Raw genomic sequence first — 11,274 nt, forward strand, 5'->3', positions numbered from 1 at the left:
GGTCGTGGGAGCTATGCGTAAGATGAGTAGGGGCAGAGCGACCGGGCCAGATGAGATTTCGGTGGAATTTTGGAAGTGTGTGGGGAGAGCAGGTTTGGAGTGGTTGACTAGGTTGCTTAATATTATTTTTAAGGCGAAAAAGATGTCGGATGAGTGGAGGTGGAGTACGGTAGTTCCATTGTATAAGAACAAAGGTGATATCCAGAGTTGTAATAATTATAGGGGTATCAAATTACTGAGTCATACCATGAAAGTGTGGGAGAGGGTGGTTGAAGCAAGGGTGAGGATGGCAGTGTCTGTATCCGACAACCAGTTCAGGTTCATGCCGGGTCGTTCGACTACAGAAGCTATACACCTTGTTAGAAGGTTGGTGGAACTATACAGAGAGAGGAAGAAGGATCTGCACATGGTGTTTATTGACCTAGAGAAAGCGTATGAAAAAGTTCCTAGAGAAATTCTCTAGAGATGCCTGGAGGTAAAAGGTGTGTCGGTTCCCTACATTATGGCAATTAAGGACATGTATGATGGGGCTAAAACTCGGGTTAGGACAGTAGGAGGAGACTCTGAGCATTTTTCGGTTGTAATGGGGTTACACCAAGGTTCTGCGCTCAGTCCGTTCTTATTCTCCCTGGTGATGGACGCATTAACACACTATATTCAAGGGGATGTGCCATGGTGCATGCTATTCACCGATGACATAGTTCTGATTGATGAGTCGCGAGCCGGTGTTAACGAGAGGCTGGAGGTTTGGAGACAGGCTCTTGAGTCTAAGGGTTTCAAGCTGAGCAGGACGAAGATAGAATACCTGGAGTGTAAGTTCAGCGCTGAGCCAGGGGAAGTGGGCGTGGATGTGAGACTTGATTCGCAGGTCATCCCGAGTAGAGGCAGCTTCAAGTACCTTGGTTCGGTTATGTAGGGGGGAGGGGAGATCGACGAGGATGTCATACACCGTATTGGGGTAGGATGGATGAAGTGGAGGTTAGCATCTAGAGTCCTGTGTGACAAGAGAGTGCCACTGATACTCAAAGGTAAGTTTTATAAAGCGGTGGTTAGACCGGCCATGATGTATGGGGCTGAGTGTTGGCCCGTTAAGAACTCACATATCCAGAAGATAAAAGTAGCAGAAATGAGGATGTTGCGGTGGATGTGCGGGCACACTAGGATAGATAAGATTAGGAATGATGATATTCGGGAGAAGGTGCATGTGGCTCCCATCGATGACAAGATGCGGGAAGCGAGGCTTAGATGGTTCGGACATGTTCATAGGAGAAGCCCAGATGCTCTGGTATGGAGGTGTGAGCAGCTGGTTACGGAGGGCACGAGAAGAGGTGGAGGGCGGCCTAAGAAGTATTGGGGAGAGGTGATCAGGCAGGATATGGCGAGGCTCCAGATTTTCGAGGACATGACACTTGATAGGAAGATGCGGAGGTCGAGTATTAGGGTTGTAGGTTAGGAGGTAGTTGAGTTGTGCCTTACTTCGTAACATGGTAGGACTAGCCATGTAGGATTTTTGTCTAAGATAACTAGTGGGAATGTTGTGGCTTACTAGTTCGCTTTTTAGTGCAGGTCCTATTTACTAGCTATCGCTTTTGCTTTACATCTTTCTTCTAGATTTCATGGTGTTCCTATTTTTCTTATGACTGTTGTGGTGATACTAATATTTACTAATATTGTCTCCCTTTCTTTGCATCTTTCTTCTGGATTTCATGGTGTTCCTATTTATCCTATGATTGTTGTTGTGATACTAATATTGTCTCCCTTTTTGCCCTTTTGTCTTTTTTTTTTTGAGCCGAGGGTCTTTCGGAAACAGCCTCTCTACTCCTTTGAGGTAGGGGTAAGGTCTGCGTACACACTACCCTCCCCAGACCCCATTAGTGGGATTTTACTGAGTTGTTGTTGTTGTTCCGCTGTCCGGGGACTTTAAGGTAACACGGGATTTTTCATATTTTCAAAACCCTAAACCTTAAGAGGCGATTTTCCAAAGACCAAATCTTTCCCAAATCATAGGTAAGTGATTCCTAACTCTTTTCTTTCAATCTTTACATCTTATAACAAGATTTCAACCTAGAATCTAGAATTTTTATGGTGAAATTAGAATATCTGGGTAGAACTTAGGAATTTCGAAATTTGAGGATTTAGACCTCAATTTGAGATCGGATTCCAAATCTAATTATACATTCGGGCTCGGGGGTGAATGGGTGAAAGAATTTTGGTCTGAACCTCGGGTTTTGACCAAGCGGGCCTGAGGTCGATTTTTTAACCTTTTGGAGGAAGATATGGAAAATTTAATTTATGAAATATAATTGATTCCTTTAGAAATATTTGATGCTATTGAGTCATTTTTGAAAAGATACGAGTGGTTTGGAGGTAAATTCCAAAGGAAAAGCTGTGATTGAGAATTAAGTGGCCTTCGGAGCGAGGTAAGTGTTGTGTCTAACCCTGACTTGAGGGAATTAGGAACCTTAGATTATTTGCTAAGTCAAATTCATGTGAGCGGCGTATATGTGAGGTGACGAGTACTTATGCGCCGCCAATTTACCTATTTTTTCATGTTTCTTCCATTTTCTTATATTGTCTCTCCCTATGCCTAATTGCTACATGTTTATACTAGTGTTGTTAAATTGATCGTCATTATCATGTTTACGGATTTTTTGTTGGTAATCGAGTATTTATTTAAAAGTTGAGATTTATATTGTGGAACCAAATGTTGAAGTGAGGTTTGTACTTGTTATTCTATCTCCCTGTTGTTATTTATGCATTGCATTATGGTAAGGGAGAGTGTTAATGCATGAAGAGTGATGTCGTGCCATGATATGAGAGTTAGTACACGAAGGGTGATGTCGTGCCATATTGTGAGTGTAAAAGCACGAAGGGTGATGCCGTACCATATTGTGAGTGTAAAAGCACGAAGGGTGATGTCGTACCATGATATGAGAGTTAATGCACGAAGGGTGATGTCGTGTCATTTTTATTGATTTTATGGTGAGATTGAGAATAAAAGCACGAAGGGTGATGCCATGCATTTTTTTCTTACTGTATTCACTATTCCTGTTGATTCATGGTATATTGATTGCTTCGGTGATCATTCTGTTGTAGTTCTTTATCTTGTATTCCCCTCAGTATGTTCCTCTCCCGACATTTCCTGTTTAGTTCTTCATTTTTGTTATTTGTATATAAACTGTTAAATTGTATAGGTTGATTTGTAGGTGCCTTGCCTTAGCCTTGTCACTACTTCGTCGAGGTTAGGCTCGACACTTACCAGTACATGGGGTCGGTTATACTGATGCTGCACTCTACAATTTCTGTGCAGATTTTGATACCGGTTCGGGTTGATCAAGATTTTGCTATTTGTCCACTGTCTGGAGACTCAAGGTAGATCTGTCGGCGTTCACAGACCTTGAAGTCCCCGCCTATCTTTTCTGTTCTACTGTTTCTTTCATTCAGACAGTTGTATTTCTTTCAGATTATTACTTGTAGTAAATTCTAGAATGCTCATGAATTGTGACTCTAGATCCGGGTGGTAGTAATTAATATAGTTTTATGACATTCCGCACTTATTATATTTCATCTTAGTTAATTATGATTAATTACTAAAAGGAAATAAGGAATTGGTTAGTAATTCTCTAACGTTGGCTTGCCTAACAAGTGAAATGTTAGGCGCCATCATGGTCCCATCGGTGGGAAATTCCGGGTCGTGATAGTTGGTATCAGAGCACTAGGTTGCCTAGGTCTCACGATTCACGAGTAAGCTTAGTAGAGTTTGGAGGATCGGTACGGAGACATCTATGCTTATCTTTCAGAGGCTATGAAGTTTAGGAATAAGATTCACTTTTATTCTTCTCTGTCGCGCGATTTTGCTTTCTCAATATTTATTGAACTCTTCTACTCTTATTCTCTCGTAGATGGTGAGAACACATACCACTTCCTCAGCTGAGCAGCAGCTAGAGCCTCCAGTGGCAGCTCCTATGCAGGGCAGAGGTTGAGGCCGAGGCAGGGGTAGGGCTCAGCCTAGGGGCCCAGCAGCAGCCCCAGTAGTGGAGCCTCAGATAGAGCTTGACGAGGAGGTTCCAGCCGAGACTGTTCCTACCGGACCAGCTCAGGTTCCAGAGGGGTTCATTGCCACCCAAGTACTTCAGGACGCTTTGGTCCATTTGGTGGGCCTTATGGAGAGTGTGACCCAGACTGGTGCATTTCCCATGGCACCAGCAGTCTCTCAGGCTGGAGGAGGAGCCCAAACTCCCACCACTCCCGCTCCGGAGCAGATAGCTCCCCAATATCAGGCTCCAGCAGCTCAGCCAGTCGGATTAGTTTAGCTGGTTATTGCGGCACAGGTCGGAGATGGGCCAGCTATGTCTTTTGAGGCTTTATGGAGATTGGACAGGTTTACCAAGCTCTTTCTTGTTCACTTCAGTAGTGCTCCTTCAGAGGATCCCTAGGAGTATCTTGATAGCTGCCACGAGGTTCTACAAAACATGGGTATAGTGGAGACCAATGGGGTCAATTTTGCTGCATTTCAGATGACTGGTTCTTCCAAGAAATGGTGGAGAGATTACTTGTTGTCCAGACCAGCTGGGTCGCCTGCTCTTACTTAGGACCAGTTCTCTTAGATCTTCATAAAGAAGTTTCTGCATATCACATTGAGAGAGGAGCGTCGTCGTCAGTTTGAGCGTCTCCAACAGGGCAGTATGACTGTTACTCAGTATGAGACCCGTTTTGTGGATTTGGCCTGTCATGGCATTCTTTTGCTTCCCACTGAGAGAGAGAGGGTGAGGAGGTTTATTGATGGACTTGCTCAGCCTATTAGATTGAAGATGGCTAAGGAGACTGGGAGTGAGATTTCTTTTCAGGCGGCTGCTAATGTCGCCAGACGAGTCGAAATGGTTCTTACTCAGGGAGGCCAGGGGTCTGACAAGAGACATCGTCATTCCGGTGAGTTCAGTAGTGCCTCGTCTAGAGGCAGGAGTACTTTTGGTAGAGGCCATCCTCCCAAGCCGTTTCATTCAGCGCTTCAGGCATCCCACGGTTCCTCAGGTAGTCGTGGCCCTTAGATGCATTATTCTGACCAACTAGCCTATAGTGCACCACCAGCTCCTATTAGTGCACCTCCACTCCAGAGTTATCAGTGTGGTTATTTGGGTCGACAGGGTCAGTTTCATGGTCAGCAGTCACAGCAGCCAAGGTTATGTTAACTTGTGGTGATCTGAGGCACATTGCTAGATTTTGCCCTCGAGTAATGGGCAGCTCACAGCATCAGAGTTCTCGTGCTATGGTTCCGACAATAGTTGCTACACCACCTGCTCAGTCAGCCAGAGGCAGGGGTCAGGCAGCCAGAGGTAGAGGCCAGACTGTTAGAGGTAGAGGTCAGGCCGTTAGAGGTGGAGACCAACCAGTTAGAGGTCGTCCCAGGGATGTAGTTCAGGGTGGTGGGGCCCAGCCCCAGTGTTATGCTTTCCCAGCCAGGCCTGAGGATGAGTCATCTGACGCTGTTATCACAGGTACTGTTTCAGTTTGCCGTAGAGATGCTTCAGTTCTATTTCATTCGGGATCTACTTACTCTTATTTGGTTGTGCCCCGTGATTCTTTGAGTGCTCCTGTGTTTGTGTCCACACCAGTGGGAGATGCTATTGTTGTAGATCGTGTTTTATCGTTCGTGTGTGGTCACCATTAGGAGTCTTGAGACTCGTGTAGATCTTCTACTTCTTGACATGGTTGATTTTGATGTCATACTGGGTATGGATTGGTTGTCACCTTATCATGCTATATTAGATTGTCATGCTAAGACAGTGACCTTAGCCTTGCAGGGGTTGCCTCGATTAGAGTGGAGAGGGAATCTTGGCCATTCTGCCAGCAGGGTTATCTCTTATGTGAAGGCTCGGCATATGGTCGAGAATGAGTGCCTAGCTTATTTGGCTTACATCCGTGATTCTAGTGCGGAGGTTCCTTCCATAGATTCAGCGCCGGTTGTTCGTGAGTTTCCAGAGTTGTTTCCTACAGACCTGGCGGGGATGCCACCCGACAGGGATATTGATTTCTACATTGATTTGGCTCCGGACACTCAACCTATTTCCATTCCGCCATATCGCATGGCCCCGCCATAGTTGAAAGAATTGAAGGAGCAGTTGCAAGATTTGCTTGATAAGGGCTTCATTAGACCTAGTGTCTCGCCCTGGGGTGCACCCGTGTTGTTTGTGAAGAAGAAAGATGGATCGATGAGGATGTGTATAGATTATCGGCAGTTGAACAAATTCACCATCAATAACAAGTATCCGTTGCCGAGGATTGATGATTTATTTGATCAGCTTCAGGGTGAGAAGGTATTTTCAAAGATTGATTTGAGATTTGGCTACCATCAGTTGAGGATTAGGGCATCCGATGTTTCTAAGACAGCTTTTCGGACTCGGTATGGGCATTATGAGTTTCTAGTGATGTCATTTGGGCTGACAAATGCCCCAACAACATTCATGGATTTGATGAACCGGGTGTTTAAACCCTACTTGTATTCCTTTGTGGTTGTGTTTATTGATGATATCTTGATCTAATCCCACAGTCAAGAGGAGCATGAGCAGCACCTTCGGATCATTCTTCAGACTCTGAAAGACAGCCAGTTATATGCTAAGTTCTCAAAATGCGAGTTTTGGTTGAATTCAGTTGCTTTCTTGGGTCACGTTGTATCAGCAGAGGGTATTCAAGCGGATCCAAAAAGATTAAGGCAATTCAGAACTGGCCTAGACCCACATCAGCTACAGAGATTCGTAGTTTCCTAGGTTTGGCGGGCTATTACCGACGATTTGTGGAGGGGTTTTCATCTATAGCAGCCCCGTTGACCAGATTTACTCAGAAGGGTGCCCCGTTCAGGTGGTCAGACGAGTGTGAAGCAAGCTTTCAGAAGCTCAAGACAGCTTTGACTACGGCACCGGTATTGGTGTTACCCACAGGTTCATGATCTTATACAGTATATTATGACACATCTCGTATTTGTCTGGGTGCGGTGTTGATGCAGGGTGGCAAGGTTATTGCATATGCTTCGCGAAAACTGAAGGTTCACAAGAAGAATTACCCTGTTCATGATCTAGAGCTAGCAGCCATTGTTCACGCGCTGAAGATTTGGAGGCACTATCTTTACGGCGTGCCATGTCAGGTATTCACTGATCATCGGAGCTTGCAGTATTTGTTCAAGCAGAAGGAACTTAATTTGAGGCAGAGGAGGTGGCTAGAGCTATTGAAAGATTATGATATCACCATATTGTATCATCCCGAGAAGGCCAATGTGGTGGCCAATGCTTTGAGTAGAAAGTCAGTCAATATGGGTAGCCTTGCAAATATTCCAGTTGGTGAGAGACCGCTTGCATTGGATATTCAGGCCTTAGCCAACCAGTTCGTGAGGTTGGAAGTTTCTGAGCCCAACCGTGTTCTAGCTTGTACAATTGCTCGGTCTTCTTTGTTTGAGCGCATCAGAGATCGGCAGGATGACGATCCTTATTTACTTATCCTTAGAGACACAGTGTGGCACGGTGGTGCCAAGAAGGTTACTGTCGGAGATGACAGAGTTTTGAGGATGTGAGGTCATATTTGTGTGCCTAATATGGATAGACTTCATGAATTAGTTCTTGAAGAAGCACACAATTCCAGGTATTCTATTCATCCAGGTACCGCCAAAATGTATCAAGATTTGCGAAACATTATTAGTGGAGGAGAATGAAAAAGGATATAGTTGCCTATGTAGCTCGGTGCCTAAATTGCCAGCAGGTAAAGTGTGAGCATCAGAGACCTGGTGGTTTACTTCAGAGGTTAGATATTCCTGAGTGGAAGTGGGAGCGTATCACTATGGATTTTGTTGTTGGACTCCCACGGACTCAGAGGAAGTTCGATGCAGTTTGGGTTATTGTGAACAGGCTGACTAAGTCAGCGCATTTCATTCCTGTGGCAGTTACCTATTCCTCGGAGCGGTTGGCAGAGATTTACATTCGTGAGATCGTCCGTCTTCACGGTGTGCCCGTGTCTATCATTTCTGATTGAGGTACACAGTTTACCTCGCACTTTTGGAGGGCAGTACAGCGTGAGTTAGGTATGCGGGTTGAGTTGAGCATAGCATTCCATCCTCAGACGGACGGACAGTCCGAGCGTACTATTCAAATCTTGGAGGATATGCTCCACGCCTGTGTTATTAACTTTGGAGGTTCTTGGGATCAACTTTTGCCGTTAGCGGAGTTTGCCTACAATAACAGCTACCAGTCGAGCATTCAGATGGCTCCCTATGAGGCATTATATGGTAGACGGTGTAGGTCGCCAGTTGGGTGGTTTGAGCCGAGGGAGACTCTATTATTGGGTACAGATTTAGTTCAGGAGGCCTTGGACAAGGTCAAGATTATACAGGATCGACTTCGCACAGCTAAGTCCAGGCAAAAGAGTTATGCCGACCGTAGAGTTCGCGATGTTACATTCATGGTCGGAGAGAGAGTGTTACTTTGGGTATCACCCATGAAGGGTGTGATGAGGTTCGGAAAGAAGGGCCAGTTGAACCCTAGGTATATCAGACCTTTTGAGATTCTGGAGAGAGTGGGAGAAGTGGCTTACATGCTTGCGTTGCCACCTAGTTTAGCAATTGTTCATCCTGTATTCCATGTGTCCATGCTTCGAAAGTATCACGGCGATCCGTATCATGTGTTAGATTTCAGCTCTGTCCATTTGGACAAGGATTTTACTTACGAGGAGGAGCCGGTGACAATTCTAGCCCAGCAAGTTCGCCAGTTGAGATCAAAGAGTTACCCTTCAGTTCGAGTGCAGTGGAGAGGTTAGCCTATTGAGGCAACTACTTGGGAGTCTGAGTCCGATATGCGGAGTAGATATCTCCACCTTTTCACCAGCCCAGGTATTTTCTATATCCGTTCGAGGATGAACGTTCGTTTTAGAGGTGGAGAATGTGATGACCCAAAAGGTCATCTTATGTTTTAGAACTCGAATATGAGCTCTTAAGCCTTACAAATCTCATTTTTTTTACCCTCCTCGATTTGCGTGCGTAGTTCGGGCAGGTTTCCGGAAAGCTTTTGTGTTGAAAACTAATGAAAATAAGAATTTTTGCTTTAAAAGTTAATTTTAATTGACTTCGATCAACATTTTTGGTAAACAGGCCCAGATCCGTGCTTTTCCTGTCCCAGTAGGTCCGTATCGAATTATGGGACCTTGGCGTATGCCCGGAATCGCATTCGGAGGTCCCTAGCTCAAGTTATGAATTTTTGATAAAAATTAAAAGTCTGAAAATTAATTATTTTTAAGAATTGATTGGTGTTTGACATTGTTAGTGTCAGGTCCGTATTCTATTTTCGGAGCCCGGTACAGGTTCATTATGATAGTTAAGACTTGTCTGTGAAATTTGGTGAGAAACGGAGTTGATTTGACGTAATTCGGACGTCCAGTTGAGAAGATATGAATTTTAAAGTGTTTTTGAGAATTTCATTTGATTTTGTACTAAATTCATAGTTCTAGGTTTTATTTTGGCGATTTGATCGCGCGAGCAAGTTCGTATGATGTTTTTAGACTTGTGTGCATGTTTGGTTTGAAGCCCCGAGGGCTCGGGTGAGTTTCGGATAGGTTACGGAGTGAGGTTTAGCTTGGAAAACACTGCTGGGCATCTGATATTATTGCAGGCCTCAGATCTCGCATTTGCAAGATCAGGCATTGCAATTGCGACCTCTGAAAGGTTCGCATTTGCGAGCTTCTCATCGCAAATGTGAAGAGAAGCTGGGCCAATAGTTTTCGCATTTGCGAGTTTTCGTTCACATTTGCGAAGGGAGTCAGGGAGGGGCAGTGATCACAAATGCGATCATTTAGTCGCATTTGTGAAGATTCAGTGGTCACAAATGCGACACTTTCCTCGCATTTGCGAAGGCAGCGGGACTGTGAAGGGCATCGGAATTGCGAGTGTTCCTTCACATTTGCGAGCTTCGCATTTGCGAACCTCAGGTCGCAATTGCGACACCTGCAGCTGAGTAAAAGGGACTTAGACGGGAATTTTCATCCATTTTTCATATTTTCAAAACCCTAAACCTTAAGAGGCGATTTTCCAAAGACCAAATCTTCCCCAAATCATAGGTAAGTGATTCCTAACTCTTTTCTTTCAATCTTTACATCTTATAACAAGATTTCAACCTAGAATCTAGAATTTTTATGGTGAAATTAGGATATTTGGGTAGAACTTAGGAATTTCGAAATTTGAGGATTTAGACCTCAATTTGAGGTCGGATTCCAAAACTAATATCACATTCGGGCTCGGGGGTGAATGGGTGAAAGGATTTTGGTCTGAACCTCGGGTTTTGACCAAGCGGGCCTGGGGTCAATTTTTTAACCTTTTGGAGGAAAATATGGGAAATTTAATTTATGAAATATAATTGATTCCTTTAGAAATATTTGATGTTATTGAGTCATTTTTGAATAGATACGAGTGGTTTGGAGGTAAATTCCAAAGGAAAAGCTATGATTGAGAATTAAGTAGCCTTCGGAGCGAGGTAAGTGTTGTGTCTAACCCTAACTTGAGGGAATTAGGAACCTTAGATTATTTGCTAAGTGAAATTCATGTGAGCGGCATATATGTGAGGTGACGAGTACTTATGCGCCGCCAATTTACTTATTTTTTCATGTTTCTTCCGTTTTCTTATATTGTCTCTCCCTATGCCTAATTGCTACATGTTTATACTAATGTTGTTAAATTGATCGTCATTATCATGTTTACGGATTTTCTGTTGGTAATCGAGTATTTATTTAAAAGTTGAGATTTATATTGTGGAACCAAATGTTGAAGTGAGGTTTGTACTTGTTATTCTATCTCCCTGTTGTTATTTATGCATTGCATTATGGTAAGGGAGAGTGTTAATGCACGAAGGGTGATGTCGTGCCATGATATGAGAGTTAATGCATGAAGGGTGATGCCGTTCCATATTGTGAGTGTTAATGCACGAAGGGTGATGTCGTGCCATATTGTAAGTGTAAAAGTACGAAGGGTGATGCCATGCCATATTGTGAGTGTAAAAGCACGAAGGGTGATGTCGTGCCATGATATGAGAGTTTGCACGAAGGGTGATGTCGTGCCGTTTCTATTGATTTTATGGTGAGATTGTGAGTAAAAGCATGAAGGGTGATGCCGTGCATTTTTTCTTACTGTATTCACTATTCCTGTTGATTCATGGTATATTGACTGCTCCGGTGATCATTCTGTTGTAGTTCTTTATCTTGTATTCCCCTCAGTATGTTCCCCTCCCGACATTTCCTGTTTAGTTCTTC

The sequence above is a fragment of the Nicotiana tomentosiformis genome, chromosome 12 (genome assembly GCF_000390325.3).
Source record: "Nicotiana tomentosiformis chromosome 12, ASM39032v3, whole genome shotgun sequence".
Taxonomy (NCBI): Eukaryota; Viridiplantae; Streptophyta; class Magnoliopsida; order Solanales; family Solanaceae; genus Nicotiana; species Nicotiana tomentosiformis.